Source organism: Acipenser ruthenus, chromosome 12, assembly GCF_902713425.1.
Source record: "Acipenser ruthenus chromosome 12, fAciRut3.2 maternal haplotype, whole genome shotgun sequence".
NCBI classification, from domain to species: domain Eukaryota; kingdom Metazoa; phylum Chordata; class Actinopteri; order Acipenseriformes; family Acipenseridae; genus Acipenser; species Acipenser ruthenus.
Genome location: NC_081200.1, coordinates 12,308,062 through 12,325,371, shown reverse-complemented (window position 1 = coordinate 12,325,371; position 17,310 = coordinate 12,308,062).

Sequence of the window (17,310 nt, the reverse complement as noted above, 5' to 3'; positions counted from 1 at the left end):
TTCTAGGATTTGTTGACTGCTCTGAGCGAGGAGATGCTGACGCCATCTATCAGAATATAAAGAAGTTCTTAGAATAAACAGGGATTGCAAACTTGCCAGTCATAGCACAGTGTTACGATGGGGCAGCTGTCATGGCAGTTTATGTAAATGGAGTACCTCAAAAAATGTTGCAAGATTACCCAACAGCTACACATATATATATATTATTTACATTTTTTTCACAGCCTGGCACTCGTCCTGCTTACTTAGAGGCTCAGAAGGACACTTGGATTGAAACTGGAACTGTCTAGCTTAAGTGACACAAGATGGGCATGCAGATGGAAGAATATAAGTTCTGTAAAAAACTCAATGACAGCACTTCTTAGCAGTTTGTCGGCACTGTCTAGCCTCAGTACCAAAGATTCGTTGAAGCATCAGGTCTTTTGAAGAATGTGCAGAAAACAGGATGTGACGGGGTACTGCCCGTCTTTATGATCAATGTTGGGACTGGCACGGAGGGGGTTAAAAATTCCTCCCTGCCAGAAAAACATGTGAGAATGTGGCTGGAGCCCTAATTGACTAATCAGTAATTATTGAATAATTGGGGCTCCAGCCACAGGGAATAAAAGCCAGGGGAGAGGCCCTGGCTGGGGGGAGAGAGTGGAAGGAGAGTTCCAGAAGAAGAGTGGTTTGTTTGTGCTGTGTAAGTTTTTGGTTCCAGTGAAGGCAACGCCCAGCCTGGAAACTTTATTTTGTAAGTTTTTGTTTAGTGTTTGTATTTTGTGTTTAAATCTCTTTGTTTGGCCCTTGTGCTGGTTTATTTTGTATTTTTGTTATTAAAAACTTTATTTTTGAACTTTTACACTGTCTCTGAGTCTCAAACCTCGGTCCATCCTGTCACATTTGGTGTCAGAAACGGGATAGCGCCACCTGGAGGCTCAGAGCAGTAATTTTTTTTTTTTTTTTTTTGGAAAATGGGGAAGAGCAGACAGCGGCAAAGGCAGGAGAAGCAGCAGCCGAAGAAATGTAGGCTGCTGCAACAACAGCCACCCCAGCTGGAGGACCCAGCCAGTCTTTTCCCCTGGTGCTCCTGGTGTGGGAAGGAGGATCATCAGTGGAGGTCCTGTCCAGATGGCTACCAGCTGACTGGTGTGGTTACTGTGAGGTGGATGGCCACAACTGGGCAGGATGCCCCCACAATCTGGACCAGGAGCAGCTGCAAACCCCGTCCTCGGCAGCCACCCCACCACTTCCTACAACACCGCCTTCACCACCATCCCAGGAAATATGGGACTGGTTGATGCACCCTGAGGCAGACCTCTCCCACGACCTCCCCATAGTTATCAACACGCTGTGGCGTCGAGATGGGGGGAGGTGGGAAAAGTGGGAGGAACAGCATCACCCGGCGTCCTTCGCAGAGCTGGCCCTGATGGTCATTAATTACCTGGCGGTAGATATGGGAGACGCCCCAATCATTCCAACAAAGAAGGTGGAGCCGTCGTCCCGAGAGCCAGAGAGGGGTGAGCCGTTGTCCCGAGAGCCAGAGAGGGGTGAGCCATCGTCCCGAGAGCCAGAGAGGGGTGAGCCATCGTCCCCGAGAGCCAGAGAGGGGGTGAGCTGTTGTCCGAGAGCCAGAGAGGGGTGAGCTGTTGTCCCAAGAGCCAGAGAGGGGTGAGCCGCCGTCCCGAGAGCCAGAAGGGGAGGAGCTGTCGTCCCGAGAGCCAGAGAGGGGTGAGCCGCTGTCCCGAGAGCCAGAAGGGGAGGAGCCGCTGTCCCGAGAGCCAGAAGGGGAGGAGCCGCTGTCCCCGAGAGCCAGAAGGGGAGGAGCCGCTGTCCCGAGAGCCAGAAGGGGAGGAGCCGCTGTCCCGAGAGCCAGAAGGGGAGGAGCCGCTGTCCCGAGAGCCAGAAGGGGAGGAGCCGCTGTCCCGAGAGCCAGAAGGGGAGGAGCCGCTGTCCCGAGAGCCAGAAGGATGGAGCCGTCGTCCCGAGAGCCAGAGAGGGGTGAGCCGCCGTCCGAGAGCCAGAAGGGGAGGAGCCGCCGTCCCGAGAGCCAGAAGGGGAGGAGCCGCTGTCCCGAGAGCCAGAAGGGGAGGAGCCGCTGTCCCGAGAGCCAGAAGGGGAGGAGCCGCTGTCCCGAGAGCCAGAAGGGGAGGAGCCGCTGTCCCGAGGAGCCAGAAGGGGAGGAGCCGCTGTCCCGAGAGCCAGAAGGGATGGAGCCGTCGTCCCGAGAGCCAGAGAGGGGTGAGCCGCCGTCCCGAGAGCCAGAAGGGGAGGAGCCACCGTCCCGAGAGCCAGAAGGGGAGGAGCCGCCGTCCCGAGAGCCAGAATGGGGGCCGCTGCCGTCGCCCAGAGAGGGGGAGCCGCTGCCGTCGCCCAGAGAGGGGGAGCCCGAACGTCCACAGCCGAGAGGGAGGAGCCTGAACGTCCACAGCCCGAGAGGGAGGAGCCCGAACGTCCACAGCCCGAGAGGGAGGGAGCCCGAACGTCCACAGCCCCGAGAGGGAGGAGCCCGAACGTCCACAGCCGAGAGGGAGGAGCCCGAACGTCCACAGCCCGAGAGGGAGGAGCCCGAACGTCCACAGCCCGAGGGAGAGGAGCCCGAGCGGGAGGAGTCGGTGCGTCCACGGCCCTAGCGGGAGGAGTCTGTGCGTCCACGGCCCGAGCGGGAGGGAGTCGGTGCGTCCACGGCCCCGAGCGGGAGGAGTCGGTGCGTCCACGGCCCGAGAAGGGGAAGCCCACAGGCCCAGGGCTGAAGGGACCCGCAGGGGAAGAATACAGGCTGTTCCCACCTCCACCGCCAGCAGAGGGGAACAGTCGGAGCTGTCTATCCCTCCACCGCCAGCAGAGGGGGAACAGTCGGAGCTGTCTATCCCTCCACCGCCAGCAGATGGGGAACAACCGGAGCTGTTTCTCCCTCCACCGCCAGCAGAGGGAGACGAGCTGCTGTTTCCGCCTCCGCCAGCAGAGGGAGACAAGTTGCTGTTCCCGTCTCCGCCAGCAGAGGGAGCCGAGTTGCTATTCCCATCTCCGCCAGCAGAGGGAGCCGGGCCGCCGCTCCCGTCTCCGCCAGCAGAGGGAGCCGGGCCGCCGCTCCCGTCTCCGCCAGCAGAGGGAGCCGGGCCGCCCGCTCCCGTCTCCGCCAGCAGAGGGAGCCGGGCCGCCGCTCCCGTCTCCGCCAGCAGAGGGAGCCGGGCCGCCGTTCCCGTCTCCGCCAGCAGAGGGAGCCGGGCCGCCGTTCCCGTCTCCGCCAGCAGAGGGAGCCGGGCCGCCGTTCCCGTCTCCGCCACCAGAGGGAGCCGGGCCGCCGTTCCCGTCTCCGCCACCAGAGGGAGCCGGGCCGCCGTTCCCGTCTCCGCCACCAGAGGGAGCCGGGCCGCCGTTCCCGTCTCCGCCACCAGAGGGAGCCGGGCCGCCGTTCCCGTCTCCGCCTCCCGAGGGTCCGCTGCTGCTGGCGTCGCCTCCCGAGGGTCCGCTGCTGCTGGCGTCGCCTCCCGAGGGTCCGCTGCTGCTGCCGTCGCCTCCCGAGGGTCCGCTGCTGCTGCCGTCGCTCCCGAGGGTCCGCTGCTGCTGCCGTCGCCTCCCGAGGGTCCGCTGCTGCTGCCGTCGCCTCCCGAGGTCCGCTGCTGCTGCCGTCGCCTCCCGAGGGTCCGCTGCTGCTGCCGTCGCCTCCCGAGGGTCCGCTGCTGCTGCCGTCGCTTGGGGTCTTCGGGGATCCTGCGTCGCCTGGGGTCGCTAACACTGTGGCCGGAGCCCACGGAGGGGAGTTGCTGACCATGAAGAGGGAGAGGGAGGTCAGGAGACCAGCTCCCCCAGCTGCACTTTCGCGGCAAGATGGTGTGTGGCCGGAGCCCCGGAAGAGGGAGCTGCCGGCCACGAAGAATTGGGTGGTGCCGGACGTCCCACCATGGCCACCCCCATGGACACTGTGCTTCCCCTCTTCCGGGACTGAGACTGAGGGGGGAGGTGGCCATTTAGGCCATGTTGTGCTTGGCACAAGGGGGGGGATATGTGACGGGGTACTGCCCCGTCTTTATGATCAATGTTGGGACTGGCACGGAGGGGGGTTAAAATTCCTCCCTGCCAGAAAAAACATGTGAGAATGTGGCTGGAGCCCTAATTGACTAATCAGTAATTATTGAATAATTGGGCTCCAGCCACAGGGAATAAAAGCAGGGGAGAGGCCCTGGCTGGGGGGAGAGAGTGGAAGGAGAGTTTCCAGAAGAAGAGTGGTTTGTTTGTGCTGTGTAAGTTTTTGGTTCCAGTGAAGGCAACGCCCAGACCTGGAAACTTTAATTTGTAAGTTTTTGTTTAGTGTTTGTATTTTGTGTTTAATCTCTTTGTTTGGCCCTTGTGCTGGTTTATTTTGTATTTTTGTTTATTAAAAAACTTTATTTTTGAACTTTTACACTGTCTCTGAGTCTCAAACCCTCGGTCCATCCTGTCACACAGGGATTTTGGTGTGTTTGATTGTTTTTTATCACACATTCTTAGTACAATTCATGTAGCAAATAAAGCAATGGAGACACAAGACAATGACACTTTCCCAGGCTTTCAGTGTATTGCAGAGAACTGTGAAAACGTATATGCGAACCAGCGCTAAATGGGATGATATTTGGGAGGAAACCCAAAAGTTCTGTGAGCTGTATGATGTGAGGATGTGCCTTTTAATCCTGATGCAAATGAAGAGTATGTTCACAAACGATTTGTGAAAAAAACATCTTCACTTGACTGCTCAGTTGTTACAAGCACACTTGGAGAATGAGAATATCAGTCAGGTAAAAATGAAAGTGCTAAGGAAAAATGGGCCAGACAGCTGTATTTTCCTGTGTTAGACACACTGGTTGGTGAATGTAATCGCAGGTTTTCATCCCAGTCAATGGAGATAGCTAGAAGCGTGGATGCAGTGCTAAAATGTGATCCACAGGGCATCGATGGACTGCTCAGTAAATATGGAAGTGCTCTTTCAATCAATTTGAAACTTGTACACACAGAGATGGATCTGATTAAAATGGATATACAAAACACAGACATCACTCTTGAAAGTTTGAAAGTGGCTGCTTCAACAAAATTAGACCCATATTTTGCAAAACTTTTGAAACTGGCTCTTTCCCTCCTGTTGGTACAGATACATGTGAAAGGTCATTTTCTGTCACGTGACGTGTACGAAACTGGATGCAATTCACAATTAGTCAAGAGAGATTGTCAGAGACATTAACCCAGAGCAGATCATTGATGTCTATGCTGCCAAGTCCAGTTGCCGGATTTTACTCCACTGATGTTTAAGGTAAGACTGCTGCAGTTGTTATTATTATTTCATCGGAATATGTTATTTGCACAAATAGCACCTAAATGCATTGAATGCCACTTATAATTATTATACAATTATAATGTCACAATGCTATAAGTGCGTGTACAGGTTTACATGTGAAGCAGTATAGGCCCTAGTACAGATCATTAAATTGGTTTAAACTGGTTAGTGTAAACGTACGGAGAAGCGTTCATTGTTGGTTTACTGTATCAAAGGTTAACAGGTATTTTGAAGTGAGCGTGGTATCCCTACTGCTTTCTAATGTGCTGTTTCACAGTGCTACAAACGCTACTGCGCTACTGTTTACACGTCAGTAGTGCTGGTAAACCTATTATTGGTTGGAAAGAAAGATAGTTATATAATGTGCAGAGCTTGAATTTCTGTTTTGTGTGCTGGGATTTCCCTCCCATGCTCTGGCAAATGGGGGGATTTCAAAATTTTTGTGGGGAATGGTAAAAAGGCACTTTTGCATATAAAAACACACATCTATACCTGGAAAATCCCGGGGGGGGGGGGGTGATCTTACTGTACGTTGTTTGGTTTAGTAAATACAGGGCAAAAGTATGAGATAGCCTCCCCAAATGAAAGACTCACGTGCCTCCTATGATTATAAACCCTGCATGTCCATAGATCTCCCATAGACAAGAGGAAGGGGATACAAATGTCATTTACACATCTGTGACTGAGAGAGAAAGCTGCATGTATGCAAAACAAATCCCTTGCGATCAACTATGGGGCAGGCAGCGACTGGAGAAACCATGGCGCGAGTTGATTGCAAGGAGGAATTGGATAGTACAAAGGGGATGTAGCTACGTAAGTATGGCCCCTTACGCTGGATGAACTAACAAGCCAGAGAGCTGTTGTTTTGTTTTGTTTTTGTGTATTGCACAGGATTAGGAATCAGGGAGCTGCAGCCACGGAGCCAGCACAATGTCCTGCAACGTTACTGTAGATCATTACCGAGAATCGGCTGTTGACAGGCATTTATATTCAAGTATTCACCGAAAGAGAAAGGCAGATATCCAGAGCAGTATTGCGACTGCTTTACTTGCAAAGAAACAAAAAACGCTGACTTCCATGTTCCAAAAGTCTACTGAAAACCGTGAAGCATGAAACACATTACATTTTGACCTGATAGAGATGTTTGTTTGCACAAATATCCCTTCGAAAAACTGGACAATCAAAGGTTATGTAAATTCTTCAGGCTGAGTGTAACAAATGGTGGAGTGATTCCTTCATCAGCCCAGCTGAGACATGAATACTTACCTAAAGTTGCCGAGTATCACAAGCAGAAGATTATGGAATTGGTAAAACAGTCTGTTCACTGACGAGTTGACTGATGTCCATGAGATCAGTATGGGTTACTGTGGAAGGGTGGTGGGTAATTCACTGACGCAGAGACAGACAGGTGTATTTGGCGTCACCACACAGGTGCCCAGTTTTATTTTTGTTTGGAGCAGGGAGTTGATCTCTTTAGCCCGCAGATGGCGCTGTGGGTCCGTGGTCTGCGTACCACCGATGGTAAACAGAGCCACGGAGAATACCAGGAGTCTGGTAAACCAGGATCGGACAGTAGCACTCGCAGGTGCCTCAAACAAAACAATGAAAACAAAAGATCAAAGAAAAAGAGAAAATAAAACACAGTAATAAACCTTCAAAGAAAAAGGTGCTGCCCTTGGCAACAATATCCCGGCCGTCGCTACCCGCACGACCCGGATCTCCGTCCTACACTACCGGCTCGCTATGCTTGCCTTTTTACTACTGGGGTTCTGCCCAAAGGTACCCCGCTCTCCCTAATTCTGTCTATCCAGAGGCTCCTTTCTCTCCGCTGATCCTCGCTCCCGGTCAGCACTTTCCGCACCTCCAGCGCGTCTAAAACGGCCGACCTGAGGAAACAGCAGAGCATTATCTTATAGGGCCAACCATCTCCCCAAGACCCGCCTCGCAGCCATTCAGAGAGAGAGGGAGAGTCCACACCCACTCTCCCACCTCCCCGTGTCACGGCTATGACTGACAGGCGGTTGTTGGACGACTGCCGCCCCCTCCTGCAGCACTGTGAACACGCCAGCAGAGTCAGTACAGATCTCTCCCCTGTTACATATCCTCCCCCTTAGAATGGCACCACCGGTCCATTCGAAAATCCTACAACCCCATGCCTTCCCGAGAAAAAAAATCTGCGTTTGATGCAGTTTCCCCGCTCGGTGAACTACCCTGAAGGCATAGGGCTGCAAGGCCAAGTACCACCGCGTGATTCTGGCGTTGTTATCTTTCATTCGGTGAAGCCATGCTAAGGGGGCATGATCTGTAACAAGGGTGAAGTGTCGCCCCAGGAGGTAGTACCGGAGTGACTCGACTGCCCATTTTACTGCGAGACACTCCTTCTCGATGGTACTGTAGTTTTTCTCGCGGGGAAGGAGCTTCCTGCTGATGTACAGGACCGGGTGCTCGCTTCCCCGAACCTCCTGAGACAACACTGCCCCGAGACCTGTCTCTGACGCATCCGTCTGCAGGGTAAACCTCTTACCGAAATCCGGGCTGCATAGCACTGGCTTGCTACACAACCTCCGCTTCAAGGCGAGAAAGGCCCTCTGGCACAGCTCCGTCCACTGAACCGTATTTGGGGCAGCCTTCCGGGTGAGGTCTGTCAAGGGGAGCAGCGAGCGTGGCGAAGCTCGGAATGAACTTTCTATAATAGCCCGCTAGTCCCAAGAAAGAGCGCACCTGGGTTTTAGTCGTAGGGACCGGCCAGTCAGCCAAGGCTTTCACCTTAGCAATCAGCGGTCTGATCTGGCCACCCCCTACTCGATACCCCAAATACTCCGACTCACTCTTCCCAATGGCACATTTCTTTGGGTTAGCAGTGAGCCCCGCCTCCCGCAAGGATTGCAGCACCGCCGCTACCTTACACAGATGACTCGGCCAGTCCTCACTGTGGATAACCACGTCATCTATGTAAGCAGCGGCGTACTGCTGATGGGGCTGTAAATGCGATCCATCATCCGCTGGAAAGTGGCAGGGGCTCCGTGCAACCCAAAGGGCATGGTCCTAAATTGGTACAACCCGAAGGGAGTCGAAAACGCCGTCCTCTCTTTAGATTCCGGGGTCAGGGGTATCTGCCAGTACCCCTTCGTTAAATCCAGTGTCGTCATAAAATGAGCGGTGCCTAGACGCTCCAGCAACTCATCTACCCGGGGCATCGGATAAGCGTCAAACTTCGATTTCTCATTGATTCGTCTGAAGTCAATGCAAAATCGAGTTGACCCGTCTGGCTTATCGACTAACACTACCGGACTGTTCCAGTCACTTTGGGACTCTTCTATTACCCCCAGTCTTAGCATTTCCTCAATTTCCGCCTTTATTACCTGTCTTTTACGTTCAGGTATACGGTACGGCCTCTGGCGAACTAACGCCCCCGGCTCAATATTAATGTGATGATGGGCTACTCGAGTCTGCCCGGGACAGAAGAGAACACGTCAGGAAACTCCGCCACCAGACCCTGAGCCTGACACCTCTGGGCTGGCGTCAGATTCTCCGCAATCTGTACCGACCCTTTTCTTGCCAACACAGAAAGATCAGGTCCAAGATCGGTGACGTCATCTGTGTGCGCCACTAGCAACGCCTCCGGTTGCAGCCAGGGCTTCAGGAGGTTGATATGATAAATATGTTTCTCTCTCCGTCGCTCCGGCTGGCAGATCTCATAGTCCACCTTCCCAACCCGGCGTGTAACCTCAAAGGGTCCTTGCCACTTAGCCAGAAGTTTCGACTCAGAACTGGGTAATAGTAGAAGTACTTTATCCCCCGGCTGAAATGTGCGCAATCGGGCTCCTCTGTTGTACTGTGTCTCCTGCCTGTGCTGAGCCTGCTGCAAATTGTCATGCGCCCATTTTCCCACAGACTCAAGACGTTTGCGCAGGTCCAACACATACCGGACTGTATTGGTCGAATTATCCTGCTGTTCCTCCCACATCTCTCTGACCAGATCGAGCACACCCCGGGTCTTCGCCCATACAGCAGCTCGAATGGAGAAAACCCCGTGGAAGCCTGGGGTACCTCTCTGATCGCAAAGAGAAGGGGAGGAATCAGCTGGTCCCAGTAACGCACATCACTACTAATAAATCTGCGCAACATGCTCTTAAGGGTCTTATTAAAGCGCTCCACAAGACCATCGGTCTGAGGATGAAACACCGAGGTCCTAATGGTCTTAATCCCAAAAGTTTACATGTTCCGCGGATTAGCCGAGACATAAAGTTGGTGCCTTGGTCGGTTAGTATTTCTTTGGGGATTCCCACCCGGGAGAAACCTTCACAAGCTCGTTGGCAACAGATTTAGCGGACATAGATCGGAGGGGAATGGCCTCTGGGTAACGCGTAGCGTAATCCAGAATAACCAATAGGTGTGTGTATCCTGCCGCACTCCTTTCCAATGGTCCCACTATATCTACTCCAATACGCTCAAACGGAGCTTCCACTAGGGGCAATGGCACCAGTGGAGCTCATGGGACGGCTCTAGGGCTAGCTTTCTGACATTCTCCACACCGTTCACAAAACCGCTTCACATCGCCATCCAACCCCAGCCAATAGAACCGTGTCACGAGCCTAGCTTTAGTTTTGTCCCTTCCCAAATGACCAGACAGGGGAATAGCGTGAGCAAGCTGAAACAGATCTTCCTTAAAGGGCTGAGGAATGAGCAACTGATGACGCACTTCCCCGGTCTGAGGTAATTTATCAACACGGTACAGAAGGTCTCGATTAATTTCAAAGTGAGGGTACGTGGCGGCGCGTCTGGGCTCGACCACCCGACCATTAACCACTGCTGCCTGGTCAAAGAGCCTGCCCAGCACGTCGTCACGCCCTTGCTCGAGTCGGAAGTCACGGGAGCGAGCTAAAAAATCAGCTCCCATGGCTTCCAACTCGGGGTCAGGTCGATCCTGAGCAGAGGCAGCCGAGCCAGACCCCTGCGCTGGTTCCGCAGCCTCCCCCCCAGATTCTTCACCAACCGCCCCCACCTGAAACTTCTCTGACCCCCTCCATTGCCAGCCTTCATTCTTAGCGATCCGGCGCTCCCGTTTAGTTTTACGGGGTTTAAATTTATGACAAAACCATTCCGGATCACGAAAGGGGAAGATCTCTCCAATTACTTCCTCTTTCTTAGCCAATAAGGAGGACGGGGCTGTCAGGGCAGTCAACCAGTCTTTAAACTGCTCACAGTCCCGTCCCAGAACTACCGGTACCGGCAATCGAGGACATAATCCAACCTGCACCTGCGTCACCTGCTGGCCAATAGTCATATTCACCTTAATTTTAGGATAGGAGCGTACATCCCCATGAATACATTTAATATGCACCCGTCCCAATATAAGTCTGTGCCCCGGTGAGATTAGGCTCTCCTGTACTAGAGGACTGACCACACCCTGAATCCAGGAGAGCCTGGGTTTTTGTACCATCCACTGTCACAGGAATAACAAAACCCGTGTGCTGAAGTGACTGAGGTAATTGAACGCGCTTACCTGGTCGGCCGAGGTCACACTCCATCGCGGGACAGTCCCGGGCGAGGTGGCCCACCTCCCTGCACGTCCAACACCTCGGTGGGCTGGTTTCTCTCCCTGAAGCTTCGGCAACAGGTGGAAATACCGGAGCCAGAACAGGGGCTCGCCGATAAGGTGTCCGCGCGAGACCCCGGTCCGACACTGCAGCAGCCCGTGGGTAGCCCCACCCTGCCCCAGTTCCCGGGCCGGGAGCTCCCGCCGACACCCCCCGACCAAATCCTTGATAACCCCTTCCCCCAGTCCCTTCGCCCTCTCCGGGGCCAGTTGAGGGGATGATCCGGTAGCCCCGCTCTTCCCAGGCAGTCTCGTGGGCGTTGGCTCCGCTGCCTGGTACTGCTCCGCCAATTCGACCGCCCGGTCCAGAGTATCCGGTGCCTGTCGCTGGACCCACAGCCGAGGACCCGGGGCCAGACACTCCAGGAAGCGCTCCACCACCACCATCTCCACCAACCTGGCTTTGGTGTTTACGTCCGGGTTCAGCCAACCTAGGGCGTAATCTTTCAGGCGGTGGGCAATGGTTCGGGGGTGCTCCTCTGCCGCAAACTGTTCCCCCCGGAATTTTTTCCGATACCCCTCGGGCGTGGCCCCCACGCGATTAAGGATGACCGCCTTCAGAGTTGGGTAATCCATCATAGCCTCCGGGGACAGTGTCCTCGCCGCTGCTTGCGCCTCACCCGTGAGCTGAGGCAGTAGGCAGCTAGCCCACTGCTCTGGAGCCCACCCGGCCGAGGTCGCCATGGCCTCAAACACCTCCAAGTAGGCTTCGGGTCGATCCTCGGCCGTCATTTTAGTAGGTCTTTGCAACCGGGGGTCTGGGGCTGTTGATCTAGCCGCCCCTGCACCGCAGCGGTGAGAGTCTGGCGCAGGAGGTCCATCAGGGCAGCAAACTGCGTGGCATCCATTATGTTTTGTGGGGTTTTTTTTTTTTTTTTTTTATCTCTGGGTAGGTGCACTGCTTGAGGCAATGCCAGTGAATCCCACTACTGACACCACGTGTGGAAGGGTGGTGGGTAATTCACTGACGCAGAGACAGACAGGTGTATTTGGCGTCACCACACAGGTGCCCAGTTTTATTTTTGTTTGGAGCAGGGAGTTGATCTCTTTAGCCCGCAGATGGCGCTGTGGGTCCGTGGTCTGCGTACCACCGATGGTAAACAGAGCCACGGAGAATACCAGGAGTCTGGTAAACCAGGGATCGGACAGTAGCACTCGCAGGTGCCTCAAACAAAACAATGAAAACAAAAGATCAAAGAAAAAGAGAAAATAAAACACAGTAATAAACCTTCAAAGAAAAAGGTGCTGCCCTTGGCAACAATATCCCGGCCGTCGCTACCCGCACGACCCGGATCTCCGTCCTACACTACCGGCTCGCTATGCTTGCCTTTTTACTACTGGGGTTCTGCCCAAAGGTACCCCGCTCTCCCTAATTCTGTCTATCCAGAGGCTCCTTTCTCTCCGCTGATCCTCGCTCCCGGTCAGCACTTTCCGCACCTCCAGCGCGTCTAAAACGGCCGACCTGAGGAAACAGCAGAGCATTATCTTATAGGGCCAACCATCTCCCCAAGACCCGCCTCGCAGCCATTCAGAGAGAGAGGGAGAGTCCACACCCACTCTCCCACCTCCCCGTGTCACGGCTATGACTGACAGGCGGTTGTTGGACGACTGCCGCCCCCTCCTGCAGCACTGTGAACACGCCAGCAGAGTCAGTACAGATCTCTCCCCTGTTACAGTTACACATTGTATTTGCTTTGCAAGACCTAAATGGTGCATGCACCTGACGTACTGGAACTGAAAGCTGTCCTTGCAGATACACTTTACCTACAAGCTGTTGTAAACTGCTTGAATACCTTTGACGTTGATTTTGATGATGCCTGTGCATTTATCTGTATATTTCATGTTTAAAAAAATAATAATAATCTGTACACATAATTTATAAAATAGTTCCGTGCACTTTCCGCGAAATACTATACTTTACAAGTGACAATGTCGTGAATTTTAAAGAAAATATCCGCGATTTTCACAGGGCCTTAATCATAACTGTATAAGTTACGTCTCCTTTGGAACCTATTAGCAGCCACTACACTTTGCTGAGAGTGTAGATTTCGCACTCAGAATGTCAATGACAACAAGGCATTCTGAATGTTTAAACCACAAACAGATTCTATAAAAACAGATTAATGTCAGCTTTTTGTCAGTTTTTTTTTTATTATTATTCAGATTTATTGACTTATAATGTTTATACGTGTTCAGTGGTTACATCTAATTAAGTTGAGAGTGTATGTTAAAAAACTCCTCATAGGCCTGACAAAGCAAAGCAAAAAAAAAGAGAAATACACATTCAACTTTATAAGAGGTAGCCACCGAATACTTACACACATACATTAAATGTATAAATAACTAGAATTGGTCATTTATTTTTTTGTTACATAGTTTACTAGTATTAGAATTCATCCTTCTGGATTAAAAACAAATGTCTTTCACAGACATAAGGTTATATGTGTCTACATTTTATTGATCTCCTGCCATTTATTTAGAGATAGCCTATTGACCAAAAGTCAACAGCTGAGATTTGATAAACAGCTATCTGGCACAGTCCAGCCTTGACTTGCCAGGTTCACATGTAATAAAAGCCAATGTGCTAGCTCACACTTTAAGTTAAATGACTAACATATTTTACACCAAAAGCATGGGACCTGCATCATATACCACATGCTTTGCCACATGGGAAAAACCAACTTTCTTTCCACATATCAGGCATGTGTTTGTGTTTCAGCTAACTGGTGTATACACCCAACAATGAGATGGCTTGATCTTCAGTATTTTGGCAGATACAGAATGTGTAAAACTAGGAATTAAGCATTTTGGTAGATAGAGCATTAGATAGAAACTCCATGTTCCCCAGACATCGGGCCCATGTCTCGTTTGGAGTGTTCTTAAGGTTGCTTTGAACCAAAATGCAGGGGTGCAAATTAGGTTAGATTTGTATGCACTCTGTAGCAATACATACACAACTGTTATTCAAGGTTAGACCTCTTAACACTCTCTGTAGGTTCATTAAAAAAACTGAGGCTACATTCATCTGTTGCTAGCTTAGGTGAATTGTGCCGTGTTATACTATCAGTGGATTTAGTTGCTCCAGTTTGTGTGTCTGTGTACAAAGGTCAGAAAGATTACAAAATAACAAATACAAAATCCATAGGTCAAACACCCAGGTTTATTGATTCAATCCCTGGTCAGCTTTCACAGTAGTGGCTGGATTAGCCTGAATTTTAATAAAGCAGTTATGTGTTGATCAAGCAAGGTGGGACATTTGATGCAAAAATATTTAACACCAGAAGCTACCCTTCTTTTAGACGCGCCCTGTCAGTAATATACTCCTGAAAATGACATTTCAAAACATCGAACTGCTTTTAATTACACATATCTTAAACTCAGAAATGCCTAGTTTTCCTAGCCATCACAACTGTGTGTACAGTGTACAACCAACCCAACCAAGCCCTGTTGTTCACAAGGAGTCTGACATCTTGTACATCATGATTCATTAGAAATATTGTGCAGATTTGCATCCTGATACTTCATTATCCTATGAGTCACAAGCTGTATTCACTGTTCTTACAGCAGAGCTCTATTTAACGGGGGCACAGCCATGGTGATGATCTTCAGAAACCTGATCAGTGCAACTTGTCTCTACTATGGTGAACTCGACAAAGTATGACGGGCCAGAAAACATGTACTGGAAAGACACAACATGCGATTTCATTACATCCATAATTCTAAAGATCAGTAAAACTATAAACTAAGATTAATTAAAAAAATGAATAATTCAATAAAGCACCACTTTATGACCTCCATTATTTATTTGTATTTTTATAACAAACAGACAGAGAAGGACATGCCCCAAACCAATGAAAATGTCAAAGTGGAACTAACATTACATCATTATGCTTTTTTGAAACACTGGATTGTTTTTTTTTTTATTGAATGCAGGGAAATAATGCAAGAGCTAGGGCTGTTTAATTATTAATAAACCTCTCAGTCTAGTAATGAAGGTGGTCTTTGATCCATTCACTAAATTATTAAATTGAACCAAATCAGTTTCCATCCAGGACCTAAAATAGTTCATTAGTTCATTATTATAAATCCAGTACAATATTAGAAATCAACCAACCACGATTTGTAATTCAATTGGCCAATATGAGCGACTTCAGTGAAGTACAATACCTGTGTTGACAACCTTCCAAACCTTCATGAGCTTAAAGTAATCTGTGTTGAACTTTTTTTGGGAAACTTCCACAGCATGCAGTCCACTGGTGTCATTCAGATACATTAAGTAGGGGCAGCCCAGCTGAATCTGAAAGAGGGGTGTACAACCATTTGACAACACATGTCTTTGAAGAAGCACAGCACGAAGTCATGACCACATGTATTTGTATAGTCATGCCATTACAAACATTTTAAAACAGTGGTCAAAAGCAAAACAAACTGTATCTTGTACTTGATTTTACACTTATAGGTATCCGTATTCATGTTTTTTGTAATTGCTCATATTTTGAAATCGTTCTCATCTACTTATCGTACTATGTGCTCTTAATAGACTTTACTCGTATAAGCGAATATTTTTACTACAGTATAAGTTAGCTGCTTTTAGTCAAATTTGCTCTAAAATGTAATTCTTTACTGTATTCTTTATTTTGCTCTTATTTGAATTTGATCTTATTTTCTACTGATTTTACTGTACTTTATAATTGCTCTTATCTGTAATGTGATACTGTGTAATGAGATATTTTATACTGTGATATTTTGTAATGTGATACTTTGTGATATTTTGTTACAATTGTAAGTTGCCCTGGATAAGGGCATCTGCTAATAAATAATAAATAATAATACTACTAAAAAGTGCCACAAAATCAGGCCATTAAATACGTATATACGTATTGGGAGGCTGTGTGGTCCAGTGGTTAAAGAAACGGGCTTGTAACAAGATTGTTGATGTATTTCATGGCTACCTTGGCAGCCTCTTCAGATTCAGGAGAGTCACAAGGTGGGACATGATGCCCTGCAGGAGGGGGACCAGGGGGAAATGCCCAGCTGCCCAAGGCCTGGGCTAACACCTGCAGGATTACAATGGTCTTCATTGCCTTTTTCTTTTTAAACCCAGATTCAGATATTCAAGGGAAGAGCTTGTCAAAAAGAATACTTACAACAATGTGTCTTTTTATATGGTGTTTTTGGTGAAATCAAGTCAGTTATTTATTTTGTTTCATAATTATTATTATTATTATTATTATTTATTTCTTAGCAGACGCCCTTATCCAGGGCGACTTCCAATTGTTACAAGATATCACATTATTTTTAAATACAATTACCCATTTTACAGATGGGTTTTTACTGGAGCAATCTAGGTAAAGTACCTTGCTCAAGGGTACAACAGCAGTGTCCCCCACTGGGGATTGAACCCACAACCCTCCGGTCAAGAGTCCAGAGCCCTAACCACTACTCCACACTGCTGCCATAATAACTGGTGCGCGGTGCCGACCTAAGCCCTCCCTACCCGGGCGGTGCTCGGCCAATTGTACACCGCCCCCTAGGAGCCCCCGGTCATGGTCGGCTGTGACATAGCCTGGATTCAAACCTACGATCTCCAGGCTATAGGGCGCATCCTGCACTCCACACGGAGCACTTTTACCAGATGCGCCACTCGGGAGAAATAATGGAAAAACACCACAGTGTTACATTTAAAGTTTAATACACTGTAGCTCTACAGTAAAATACAAATTACACATAACCTGATCACCAGATAGTCTTCTTTGTTCAAGACTGAATAGCTTCAATTCTTTAAGCCTGTCTGCATATGACATGCCTTTTAAACCCGGAATAATTCTGGTTGCTCTTCTTTGCACTCTTTCTAGAGCAGCAATATCCTTTTTGTAGCAAGGTGACCAGAAATGAATACAATATTCTAGATGAGGTCTTACTAATGCATTGTAAAGTTTTAACATTACTTCCCTTGATTTAAATTCAAGACTTTTCACTATATATCCGAGCATCTTGTTGGTATTTTTTTGTAGCTTCCCCACATTGGCTAGATGAAGACATTTCTGAGTCAACATAACCTCCTAGGTCTTTCTCATAGATTCCTTCTTCAATTTCAGTATCTCCCATATGGTATTTATAATGCACATTTTTATTCCCTGCGTGCAGTACCTTACACATTTCTCTATTAAATGTCATTTGCAATGTGTCTGCCCAGTTCTGAATGCTGTCTAAATAATTTTAAATAACCTTTGCTGGTGCAACAGTGTTTGCCACTCCTCCTATATATAGGTTACTATACCAGAATCTAAGTAATTCATTTAGATTAGGAATAGCAGAGGAATTAATACTGATCTCTGTGGTACTCCACTGGTTACCTCGCTCCATTTTGAGGTTTCTCCTCTAATCAGTACCTTCCGTTTTCTACATGTTAACCACTCCCTAA